Source organism: Chroicocephalus ridibundus, chromosome Z (genome assembly GCF_963924245.1).
Source record: "Chroicocephalus ridibundus chromosome Z, bChrRid1.1, whole genome shotgun sequence".
In the NCBI taxonomy this organism is placed as follows: domain Eukaryota; kingdom Metazoa; phylum Chordata; class Aves; order Charadriiformes; family Laridae; genus Chroicocephalus; species Chroicocephalus ridibundus.
In genome coordinates, this window is record NC_086316.1 from 76,264,239 (window position 1) to 76,276,134 (window position 11,896).

The 11,896-nt window shown below is 54.2% G+C and overlaps 1 protein-coding gene across 4 annotated transcripts in view; it reads right to left on the reverse strand.

Moving 5' to 3' along the window:
• Positions 1-2,878, reverse strand: part of CNTFR (ciliary neurotrophic factor receptor) — a 213,231-nt gene extending 210,353 nt beyond the window's left edge. For 2 of the 4 annotated variants that reach the window (XM_063320927.1, XM_063320925.1), the window contains exon 1: positions 2,681-2,878. The gene's annotated coding sequence lies outside the window, so the exon portion shown is untranslated. The remainder of the gene's footprint in view (positions 1-2,680) is intronic. The other 2 variants (XM_063320926.1, XM_063320928.1) reach the window with 2 other exon arrangements.
• Positions 2,879-11,896: the final 9,018 nt, after the last annotated feature.

The window sequence follows — 11,896 nt, forward strand, 5'->3', positions numbered from 1 at the left end:
TAATCTGCAAATGGGATGAAAACGATATGGGAAGGAATAATTTAGCATCTTCAGCAGTGATGGGATGAAATTAAGGGGAACTGAGTAGGTAGGTAAAAAAAACCAAACATAACCAACAACCCAAAATAAAACTCCTTTCCTAGTTCTGCATGACTTTGTCTCTTTCAAAACACACAAAGTCCCCAAAACTCTTTCTGCCGAGGACAAGCACCCTCGGGAGCAGCCGTGCCTGGGTGGCTAAGAAGGTGTGCACACACACATACGCACACATACACAGACACAGCCCTTTCCCCCCCGCCCCCGACTCACACTGAGGAAAGCAGCAGGGCCTCCGCATTAACCTGAGAGGATGGAGGCTTCACGCTTGCAGGAAAGCGGTGGAGAGAGAAGGCTAAATCCTTCTGGGAGAGGTGGGAAGGTCCCTGCAGAAGGATGCTTTTGCTCTCCCAGGTCTTCACGGGGGGAAAGGTGCTGAGACAGCTTCCTGCAAAGTCACAGGAGTGAGCTCAGCTGCGAGTACTCGGATATTTACACACAAACAGCACATTACTCAGCAACTCCCATTTGTCAGGCGTAATGGCAGCGGCAGCGATAATAAACGACAGAGCCGAGAGACAGGCTCCCCAGACGCATACCCAGCCCCAGCCTGAGCTGGAGCAGGATGCATTCCTCCAGCTTGCCGGGGAATTAATTGAGAGTGGCCAGGAGCCGGGGCTCACACCCACAAAACTCCTGCTGCCAGCTTCGGAGAGTCAGCCACGTCTCCGAAAGCCTTGGGCTGCACAGTTATTTGTACGTGTATGTGCATCAAGAGATTTGCAGCTCCGAGAGGTACTAGAGCTGCTTCTTTTCCAAGTCCAGGAGGTGCTGAGCACCTTCCATGGGGATGAGGATGCAGCACCTTGGCAGGATCAGATCCTCCCAGGGTAAGTCAGACCAAAGATAATGCACGATCGTCAGATCGTGGCTTGGCCTGTTCTGACAACAGGCTCTGATGAAGTTATCCTAAAGCGCTGTTGCAAAGAAGCCTGCCAGGCACGGGGCTCTCATTTCCAAAGCACAGCCCGTCTCGGAAAAGTCCGCCCTCCCCAGTGAGCTCTGGGCCAAGGACCTGGTCCCAGCAAGATGCCTGGTGGGACACGAGCATCCCCTGCACATCCCCAGCCATCACGGCAAAGATTTGTCTCCTCATGGAGTGGCAGGGCAGGGAGTGGGATCGGCTGCTCCCACATATTTGCACATTTCGCAGGAAGCAGCCCGGTGTCCCTGCCTCGCTGCCTGCACACACGGCCGGCAGGACCGGCATTGGCGTGTCCAGGTCCCGTCCCTCGCAGAGGTAAACAAGACGCGTACACGGAGAGTGGGCACGGGCAGAGTCAAATTAGCAAAATCCCTGCAGAAGTCAGCAAGTTCCTGAGCAAAAAGCAATCTGAGGAAAAGACCTCCTGGACTATCACACAAATCGAAACACAAAGAGACGTGAAAAAGAAATCAAACAGCTTTGCAGGCAATCCCCTTTCTACAACCTGTACAGACCCTACACATGTATCTATAAGCAAGGGGTAGGGAAGAAAGGAGCTTTCTAAGAGAGAGAAGGAGAGATGCCAATCTTTATACCAAAAAAAAAGTTTAGTGGATTAAGAAAGAACTGCTGGAGGAGCCAGGGAAGCTGAAACATGCAGACCAGGTTCTGTCCCCAGCAAAGGCAGCACAAATTAGCTCAACGCGCTGGTTGGAGTCCCAATCCAGTTTTAAGATTGCAGTGGGGGAAGTCACCAAGATCTGGAAATGTCAGGGAGTTTGTGCAGCAAAGGGATCGGTGTGTATTATGCAATTCTGGAAAGCCGCCCTCGTACTCGCGCTCGGGATGAACTGCCTAGCCCAGGGAGAGCAGTTCCACAGAAGGACCAAGCAGGCACTTTTCTTATAAAATCGCCCCCCCACCCCCAATAGTAATAATAATAATAATAATAAAAAATCTGCGCTGCCACAGCAGAGGAAAGGGCAGGTTGCGCCTTGGGAGAACCAAAGAAAAAAGTCTGCTCTCCCGCCCAGGAAATCCACGGGCTCCGGTTTACAAAGAGCCACCCGGCAACCTCGGCTCCGGCCCCGCCGGAGCGGCGCAGCGGGCGAGGAGGGCTCATCCCTCTCCCAGCCTTCAACCTGATGCCCTTCCCAGCGGCCGCGATATCCTCCCCGCCGTGCCCGCCGTGCCGCCCGGGGTCGCGGGGGGGGTGGTGGTGGTGATGGTGGGGGTGTGCTGGTACCTCCCCACCCACCCCGCATCCCTCCCCCGGCCGGGAACGCCCGGCCGGACACACACGGCAGAGCAGGGAAAGTAAGTTGCCCAAATTGTTTCTTCGTGGGCTTCCCCCCTGCCCCGGCGGTGGGATGGGGGGGTGGGGGTTGGCGGGGGTGGGGGGGGTGGGGGGGGCGCGGACATGCGTGGGCGCGGTGGGGAAAGGTGCGCGGCGGCGGGGTGTGTGTGTGGGTGGAAACAAGCCTTTCCCCCCCCGCACCCCCACCACCACCCCCCCTCCTTTTCGCCTCCCAAAAAGGCGGCGGCGGGCACCGGGGCTCGCCTCCGCTGACCCCCCGCCTCCTCCTCCTCCTCCGTCCCGCGGCTGTGCTTGGGGTGGGGGGACGACACCCCGCACCGCCCTCCGTCCCCGGTACTCACGGCGCCCCTCCTCGCCGCCGCTCCCGGCGCTACCCCATGCAACCACCGGCTGCTTCTGCACCGGCTCGGGGGCTATAAGCTCTTTTAAACTCCAGCACATAACCCATGTGACCGCAGAAGCCACTGGTAAGGAGCGCCGGGGAGCCAGCGATGAGCTCAGCCCGCACCCCCCGGCACAGCGCCGGGGACGCGCTCCCGGCCCCGCCGCGGCGCGCACCCGCCCCGCACACACGCACACGCACACACACCACACACACCCCCCACCCCCACACACACCCTTGCACACGCAGGCTCTCCCCCCGCACACACACACCCCTCCCCGCGGATGCTGAGCGGGAGGGGGGGTGCCGCACACAGGCATCCACCCGTGCAAATGCACACGGCGGAGCACACTCGTGGAAGCACCCACGCCGTGCACCGCACAGCCCCGGCGTGCACGGGGTAGGGGGCACGCCGCCAGTCACCCCCCCTTCCCCACTTCCCCCCCCCCGAGGTGCAGACCCCAGTGAAGGCGGCACGCTCACGGCCCCCCCTGTGCACACACGCACACTCACGCCTGCCCTGCACCCGTGGGGTCACACACAGTGTGCTCCCTCCAGACACTCCCCCCCACACACACACACTCCCCCAAATCAAGAGAAGCAGACCCAAATGAAGGCGCTACACCATTTCCGTGCACACCCTCGCACACACCCCACTTGTGAGTGACGCACCCCCTTGCACAAGCTTTCCCCCACCCCAGGAGCGCGCAACGGAAGCACCACAAGCAGATGCAGACTGAAATAAGAGCATCGCACTCACCCCTCTCACACACACACACACACAGGCTACACAACTGAATGCCCAACGCAGGCGAGGCTGCTCCCATGCTGTCTTGCACAAGCGATGCACAAGCAAGACAGCACGCCCACAACGCGCACCCACCTTTCCCACTCGGATGTGACCTGCCCATCCATCGCACCCCCACAGCAACCCACCCTGCCCCTCCAACGGTGCCCCGTTGGCATGTGGAGTCTCCCTGTTTCCCATCGCAGGTAAACCTGTCACACGTGTAGGGGGACGGACGTCCTCCTGTGCTGTGCACGACTGGAGACAAGGCAGAAGCCTCTGAGGTGGCCATGCAGCCAGGCCAGGGTGCCCACTCCAGCTGTGGCACGACGGAATTTGGGAGTGCCAGGATGAGATGTGCCAAGGAAGCGGGGGGTGGGACGGGAGCCGGGTGTGAGGCTTTTGGTGTGCAAAAGGCTGGGACAGGCAGGCCTGGCTGGGCAGGTGCAGGCGTGTGCTGCTGGGGCACGCCAGCAACACATGTGAGGAGGCAGAGCTGGCAGGCAGAGGGCTTCGCTGCAAGCTGAGTTATGGAAAATGACTCTTTCCAAGGAATTGCTAAAATTAAAGCAGCAGCGAGGCCAAACGAGCAGGAGCCAAAGGGGAGGGTGAGCAAGGACACCCGAGCAGCCGCAGGGCGAGGAAGGGCAGGGTGGGCAGGAGGCCGAGGAAAAGGCACCCTTGCAGGGCTTACACCTCCCTCCAGCTCCTGCCACCCGCACAGGACACGCCTGACACCTTGGAGGGGGGGAAAGGGGGGATTTGGGGAAAGGCTGATTGGGACTGCGGTGCCACTGGCTGGGGATGCCATGGGGACGGAGATGTGGGGAGGCATAGCCCTACCCAGCCACATCCCCAGTTTGGCTGCCAGCATGCAGAGAAATCTCTCTGTTTGCCCAGCCAGGAAGGGACAAATGCCCATGGAGAAACATCCTGCTTGCTGCCAGGGGCTGGGTGCCAGCGAGGGGCAGACACCGGCGCTGACGGGGGCTTTCTGGGGAGCCCTGCAGAGCCCTACAACTTGTTACAGGAGCCCTCTGCCCTGGCCCCCACCCAGCGGCTGTGGCAGGGCTGGGGTGCTGCTCCCTGGACATCACCATTCGGGTCGGCAGTAAGCGCTGTTTCATCTTCCAGATATCCGAGCATTCCCGGCACAAATCCCTGTGACTCAGGAAACAACACATGCGAGAAAACTCCTCGGAGAGGACTTGGGAGAAATACTCCCATTGGCATGTTCCCACTTTCCCTGGCATCCCAGGACTTCTCCTGGGCTGCAGAAAACAACAGTAGTAGCAATAACAGCTTAACTTTCTTCCTGATCTTCCTGTTGAAAAAGAAAAAGAAAATGGAGAAGGTAATCTTTGAGCAAACCTACAAAAGCTGATCTGTTTTGTTCCAACTAGATATATGATGTTGATCAAATTAAAGATACCACCTCTCCCGAATCCTGGTCTCACACAGCCAGGTGTTGTCTAGTTTTTCATTGATGCTACTAAAAGCCACTGTTAATTGGATGGAAATAATGATGTTTTGTCTCAAGATGAATGTCCACAATATATTATCTGTTTATCGTTACTGGTTTTACCCATGAAGAATAACCAGTGTGCTGGGGCTCTGGGGGAATTTGTGATAGATGATAGCAGGTCTTGAAAAAACAGGAGAGAAAACTAAGAGCAGAGAGGGGATGTGTCCAAGGCTGTTCAGCAGGTTGCAGCAGAGCTGGAGAATGATCCTCCTGCCCAGAGACTCTGGACCAGATTGAAATAGTCAGGAAACGGAAGAAGAGGAAAGAAAACCCCAACCTCCTCTTCTCCTTCTTCATCTCTCCAGCCTTGCTGCCAGCCAGGATCAGGGCTGAAAAAGAGGGAGGAAAAGCTGTGCGGGAAGTAGCAGCTCTCAGATACCACTGGGAAACATGTCAGGAGAGCAGGTGGTTTGGTGAGGACGGGGATGGAAAGAAGCCGCAGCACCCATAGGTCCAGGAGGGGAGCTGGACCCAGGGAAATGACTCATTGCTAGTTTATGAGCCGGCATCAGGCCATCACCATGGGCTGCTTTTTCCGTCTGTGTACAGTGCGTCCACTGTGCACCAGTGGGAGCCACTCGGAGAAAGCAAGGGGCTCATCACAAGCCCGTACACTGATGTTTAACCAGGAGATTGTCACCAAAAACATCGCTACCCGGTTACACGCCACCCACCTGCCCCCAGCAGCGGTGGTACCCTGGGCAGGAGAGAGGATGCTTCCCAGCTGCACGGCAAGAGTACGACAGAGCTGAGCCGTGGTCAGATCCTGAACTTTTGGGGCTGGACCTGGCCAGTTGTAAAGCAACACAGATCCCTTGGACCCCCTGGGCCAAAGCTCAGGGGACAGCATTTGCCTAGCTGTACCCCGAAGCTGTGTATGTATAGGGTGAGAGTCTGAGCCTGTGTCTTTCCAAACCATTTATTTGATACTTTGTGGCAAACATCTGACTAAATTACTCACAGATTATTCAACCACGGGGAGAGCTGATTGAATGATTACTGGTGAATCATTTGTTCAAAGCCAAATGCCCAAATTCCTGCACTGAACTACTGGCAGACAATGCGCAGATGAGTTTCAGCCCTCCAAAATCCCCGAGTTCGCATCAGCCCCTAGGTCTGCCCTCCTCGCTCACAGCTTCCCCAAAATATATCCGCCCCCTGCCCGACCCCTTGCCACCAGCAGGAGCAAGGTGAATAGGAGACGTGGGGAACCATTCCTTGAATTCCTGCTGGACTTCAGGCGAACAACAACACAGCAGGCTGAGCAAGGAGCCTTGTCTCTTGCCTTTGCACAAAAGAGATTCTCCCGAGGGGGAAAAACCCCACAACAATGGTGAGGAAACGTACAGGGGTAGGCAAAGAAAGCAGCTGACCTGGCATGCCGCAGGCCAGAGAAAAAGTACAAATGATCTTGCAAAGAAGCAGGAAAAGATGGGAGCTACGGAGCCGACGAGCCTTTTTACCAGCCCAATTTAATCATCTTCTCAGCAAATGCTCCCCACGAGGAACAAGAGGGGAAAGCAAGATCATGAAAAGATTGCAGGCAAAGGAATTCTGCCGGTTCTCCTGGACTGATTAAAATTCCTCAGGACTCATGGCAGGAGAGATTATTTTATGTAAAACTTCACCTTGTCTTTATTACATTTGCCAAACTTCTTCCTGTGTAGATAGAGGGGAACGGCAGGAGGTGCGTGCGAAAGACAAAGATGGAGGTAATAAGTGCAGGACTTGGCCGTAGCTTTCCAGCCTGTTACCCATGTGCCTGGGAAGGGTGCGATGTGACCACACGTGTGTGCGCAAAGGTTTGCGTGGGAGAAAACCCTGTCCTTAGATGCAACCCTGACCACGGGCGTCCGGTCGCTCGGACCTGAATGATGAGCATGATTTGGGATGTCAAGGGGTTCAGAGGGGATGAGGTCCCACCGGTCAGCTAAAATGCGCGAGTAAAGTTTCCATGTGCAGCAAGGATGTCAGGTTCGGCGCATGCTGTTATCAAACCCCTCCTGGAAAACAGAGATTGGCATAAGGCGAGACCTCTCGCTGCTACTGCCGGGTAAGATTTCGATGACAAAGTACCGCCTGACACCTGTTATAAATAACGGCCGTCCCATCACCCACTCAGCACATGGCCCACTGCTGCCAGCTCCTCGCTCGGAAGAGGCTCAGCATGGAATGAAAGCCATATTTAAAATACATTTTCGCATATGTCTTTCTGAGCGAGGAACAACAGGAGAGGGGTCTGGAAAAGGTTTCCCCTCAGCGCTTTTTTTCCTCGGTGTCACAAACACAACCCCACATAATCTCAGGCAAGAACTGAGACGTTACAGTGATCGTTTTTTTGCATCTCTGTTTTGTAAGTGTCCTGAATTACAGGATGGGTGTTGCAATGCTCCTGGAACTGAGGAATCAGCACCATAGTCCTGTCTATTTGCCAGGTGGGGTGTTATCCCCCACCATGGATCAGGACAACTTATTAGGGATGGGGCAGTGCTGTCCCACTGTCAGGGTTGGGGGCCATGGAGGTGCCCAGAGGGAGGTGGCTGGCACGAGGCACATGCAGGCTAGTGAGCATCTTCAGGAGGGGACCCAGCCCCTCCTGTAACAGGATGGCACCCAAACCACCACAGGGTCTGCAGTCTTTTACACATGGCAGAGGTGCTCTCATTGCCGTTGAGAAAGCCAGGATGTGTCCTGGTGGTTGTGGCTCTTGCCTGGATTGGGAACCCCTGCCACAAAACCCAACCAGTCGCCAGACACGTGTGAGCCCGTCCCAAGATACGCCCTGCGCTGGCATGGCTGGTTTGTCCCCCACGATCTCCCTGCGGATTAACGCCTCAAGGCAGGCCAGCATCAGCAGCAGCGTGGCTCATTGCTCTGGTTGCGGGACTGGCTTCTATCGCGAATCCTCCTGCTCACACAGAAAGCAGAAGCCAGGGATTAGAGCAGTTTGAAGTTTTTAGCATGAAAAGGTTGGGCTTAAAAGAAAAAAGTGAAAGAGCTGCTTTTTGAATGTCTTTTGGTGAGGAATTTGCAAACCCCTGCCCCCACGATTTTCAAAAGAGTTTTTTTTGGGGGGGCAGGGGGATTAATATTGTTTCACCTTCTTTCTTTTTGCCTTTAGCCAAAAAGCACGACTCCCACAGAAACCCACATTTGGAGTAAATATAATATCACAGTTTAAAAAATTCTGGGAAGTGTCAGAAAAAATCGAAGGTGACTCAGTTTCAAACTCTGCAAGTCAGAAACACCTGGGAAACATCAGTGCCGGGTGAGGGGAGCAGGGGAAGGAAAGGAGAGAGAGCTCCCCATCTCTGCCAGCAGCCCCCATGAGCTCCCGTTCACTGCATTCGGGAGGGAAAACCGCAGTGGGAAATCACCATCCCAGATATGATGCCTGGAAAGAGACGCCACCAACACCTCCATTCCTGTGCCCCTCACCACTTGGCTCTCAACGAGTATTAACCTTGCAAAGATGCATTTCTTGTAATGATTTGCTGGGTTTCTCCTCCCTAGCCTTGAGGGTAAACTCCTATAAGCCCAGAAGCTCACCCAAGCAAGTGAAACCCTCTTGGGCTAAGCCCCATCCTCACACCACAGTTCCTTGGTGCCTCTATGTGGGGCATGTGTCTATACGATGAGGATGGCTGACTCCCAGAGTCACTAACGAAGACAGTATGGGCACAGTTACGCACCATACAGCCCTATATAGCAAACGAGAAATACCCCCTCTTCTCGCTGCTCCTGCATTCTCTGCCGTCTTCCTCTTCCTCCACCTCCTCTCCTTCATTAGCCATGTCCCAGCCATCCCCTCCTTCAGCCTCGCCACTGCCAAGATCAGAATTGGACAAATGTTTGCTTTTCTCTCCCACAACCTGGCAAAATCGAAGGGTGTTAAGCACACCTGCCTGTTTACCCCATGCTGATATGTTTCAGTTGTGACCCTTTAACACTGCTCTTTTTTTCAGTACAGATTCATTTGGCTCCTGCTCAAAACTGAGAACCAGACCCATTTTTTTTGCAAAAACGCCAGAAGAGGACATTAAGACAAGTTGCGTAATTGCTTTTTATCACCTCCTCAGGGCAGGAAGGGCAACAACACACTCCTGTTCTCAAAACTTCAGGATTTCCAATTAAAAAAAACTTTGCTTTTTTTTTTATTATTATCCACCCCCCCCCCAAAAAAAAAAAAAGGTTTTAAACAGCCTCAACTAGGAGTCTTTTATCAGATCCCAAACACATCTGTTTTCATAAGAGAACGGATGGGTGTCTTCTCACTGGGTTTGCATGATACTGCCTGTTTTGGGAACACCTTGCTGCCTGGGACAATACACGGCTGGGGAGCAGAAACACCGGTCCTGGGAGCATTCAACATCTATCTGCTGAGAAGACCTAATGGTCCAAATATTCTCCCTGAAACGCAAAACTATCCTGACCAAAACTGCCCAGCTGTCACTTCCTGAAAGGTGTTGAAAAATCTGGCAGGGTGTGGAAAAGCCCGTGAAATTTCCTTAGGAAATTGGGCCGGCATCGCAAAAGGCTGCCGAAATTTCTCAGTTTCATCCAGGTGGAGACTCAAGCTCTCATGAGAAACAAGAAAATCTGCATCTCCCCTGATACCTCAATGCGAAACAGCAAGTTAGCAAAACTTCAGGTGCTGTAAATTTTGATTCCCTGACAACCACTTTAGCAAAGCTTCCCACCCAGAGGGGGAAATTCATTATATTTGCACAGCTTCTTTGTTTGATCTGAAAAAAAAAAAACAAAAACAAAAACTCCCATTGAAGTTTTGGGTGATTTTGGAGCTGGAAGAGTCTGCAGTTGAAATATTGATGCTCTGGAGGGTACAAGGCAGAGTGTGCGAGTGCAGACCTCCTGCATGGAGAGGGCTGTCTTCATCCCCTAAGGGCAGGCGCAGACTTCTTCCCCTCCATCCTGCTTTCCTCAGCTGCTGATAGAGATGCGCCTGCTATTCCCAACCATCCCTGGCACACCCGCTGCTTCATTAGCAGCGAGTTTCACTTGCCATGAAAGAAATGTGACTAAGCGGCGGGGATGCAGCCATCACAGGCGACAAGAGGACTATTATTTTTTTTTATTATTATTTTTTTTATTTTTTCCAGCAAGGTCTCAGGGGAAAGAGGGGGAAAGTACAAATGAAAGGAGTGTTTTGCTTCGTCGGCTCCTGCCACCCTCGGTGCGTGGCGGGAGCGTTGTCCTTGCTTGCAGTGCCATCTCCCGGCGGGGACCGCTCGGGGATCGCCGCCGGGGGCGCCGGGCTTGCGGAGCGGCGGCGGGGGCGAGGGTGGGCGATGCTGAACCTGGGCTGCTTCCCCTCAGCCTGCCAGGGGCTGGGATGAGCACCGAGGGGCTGAGCTTGCTGGGAGGGGCGAAAAAAATTAAACCAAAACCAAGCCAGTTTTCTCAGACCTTTTCCTGCATTAATACAAAAGATGCCAGCAGACCAGCGATATCCTGGGCTGTATCAAAAGCAGCATGGCCAGCCGGCTGAGTGAGGGGATCCTGTCCCTCTACTCTGCTCTGGTGAGACCCCACCTGCAGTTCTGCATCCACCTCTGGAGCCCTCAGAACAAGAAGGACATGGACCTGTTGGAGCAGGTCCAGAGGAGGGCCAGGAAGATGATCAGAGGGCTGGAGCACCTCTGCTATGAGGGCAGGCTGAGAGAGTTGGGGTTGTTCAGCCTGGAGAAGAGAAGGCTCCAGGGAAACCTTATTGTGTCCTTTCAGTACCTAAAGGCAGCTTGTAAGAAAGATGGGGACAAACTCTTTATCAGGGCCTGTTGCGTTAAGACAAGTGGTATATGGTTTTAAGCTGAAAGAGGGAAGATTTACACTAGATATAAGGAAGAAATTTTTTACCATGAAGGTGGTGAAACACTGACACAGGTTGCCCAGAGAGGTGGTAGATGCCCCATCCCTGGAAACAGTTAAAGTCAGGTTGGAGAGGGCTCTGAGCAAGCGGGTCTAATTGAAGATGTCTCTGCTCATTGCAGAGGAGGTTGGACTAGATGGCCATGAAAGATCCTGCGCAACACAAACCGTTCTACGATTCTATGACTCTCTGATTCTGTGAGCCCCCTTGCATGTGGGGCCTCTAAAGGAGACAAGCTTTCCCTGAAGTGTAGGATGACAGAGACCCTTGCTAAATCTGATGCCTGGACAGAAGGGGAAGAGTGACACTGGGTGTTGCAGCATGGTGTAAATGTAAGAGAGGGTCTCAAGGTGCGCGTGTCCTGGCCTTTGCCTGTTCTTGCAGTCATGTGGGGAAGCAAGGGCTTGTCCTTCTTCTGTGTCTGCAAAGTATCAAGCAGTGGGCCCTGGGCTCTGCGGGGACTCCTGGGAAAGCAGCAGTGATATGGAGGAGAAGGAGAGTTGAGAAGAACCAGTTTCCACCGCTCCACGTGGCTCTTGCTCCATCAGAGGTTTTGAGCACCAGTTTTGCCTCTGGGAGTGTGTACTTGGGTTTAGGAGTGTGGGGGCTCCTGTCTGAGATCTGTGGTGGCTGCTGCAGCAGGGGTGTACGCAGGACAGGACTTGGCTTCCAATGTGAAACATCCCTGGGACATCTGTGGAGACAGAAGGGGTGGGTAGCAGACATCGCCCACCCAGCTGGTAAGGCTAGTGTTCCCCCAAGGATATGCAACCCATCGGATTAGGTAGGCAGAGGCAAGAGGAGAGGTCAGAGAACAGAGAAGCAACCAAATTTCCTTATGCAGCTGGGACAGCCCAGATCGCAGTGTTGGATCCCAGCTTGTTCCCACCAGTGGTCCCGCTCAGGTCTGGCTGTGCCCAGGTCTACAACATCCCATGTGTGCATCCCATGGGCTGGATTCTTCCCACAGCCT